Consider the following 1175-nt stretch of genomic DNA (forward strand, 5'->3'; position numbering starts at 1 on the left):
TATATATGTATGTATGTATATGTAAGTGTGTATCTGTTAGTTGTGTCTGTGTTTGTCCCACCACAATCGCTTGAAAACCGATGTTGGTGTGTTTACGTCCCCGTAACCTAGCGGTTCGGCCAAGGAGATTTTTGGAATAAGTATTAGGCTTACCAAGATTAAGTCCTGGGGTCGATTTGTTCGACTAAACGTGGTGCTCCAACATGGCCGCAGTCAAATGACTAAAACAGGTAAATGAAAATGTATGTAGTCACACTATCACAACAAAAACATATCATTGGGCTAATATAACATTATTAGCAGTATTACCCTGTCATAAATAAATACAAACCTATTTATTTCGACATTGCAGCAGAATGTCGCACGAAAGTGTGGCTCTAATATCGCGAACATGAAAATCGTCGCTGAACATCATCGGCAAACTCACAACGCAACTGACACACCTAGGACAAGTAGGATCGATACGAACACATCCAATACTACAGCACATATGTCATAGAGTGTTACCATTATCAATAACCAATATCACCAACACATCAACAATCAACACCAACACGCCACTTAAGGAAGCGTATTACGCAATCATGCATATATATGTGTGTGCGTGTGTGCGTTTGTGTGTGTTCGTCTATGAATAATGTTTAGTAATGTTCGTATTTTTATTGCAATTGGTGTTGTTGTTGTTGCTGTTATTGAGGGCGGAGTTCGTTCCTACAATTGTCTAATCGATCATAGGACATCACCGTTGCCATCATCATCATCACCGCCATAACCACCACCACAACAACTACTACTACTACTACTACTACTGGTGGTGGTGGTGGTTTTAGTAGTAGTAGTAGTAGTAGTAGTAGTAGTAGTAGTAGTAGTAGTAGTAGTCATGACTGTAAGCCCGATAGCATCAGCAATACCAACAACAGCAACAGCGTCGACAATGACAATGAAGATGATTACATCTGCCATAATATCATAGTAATTAGTCAGCTTCATCATCATCATCATCATCATCATCGTCAACAATGTCAGCAACATCAACTTCGTCTCCCATTTCTATTTCCATTCCCCTCCTCCTCCTCCCCGTCCTTCTCCTCGTCACCATCATCATGATCATTATAAATTATCGTCCCATATTCTTCGTACTTCCTTTCATCAGTGCCGACCTTTTATCAGTAGCA

The sequence above is a fragment of the Octopus bimaculoides genome, chromosome 19 (assembly GCF_001194135.2).
Source record: "Octopus bimaculoides isolate UCB-OBI-ISO-001 chromosome 19, ASM119413v2, whole genome shotgun sequence".
Taxonomy (NCBI): domain Eukaryota; kingdom Metazoa; phylum Mollusca; class Cephalopoda; order Octopoda; family Octopodidae; genus Octopus; species Octopus bimaculoides.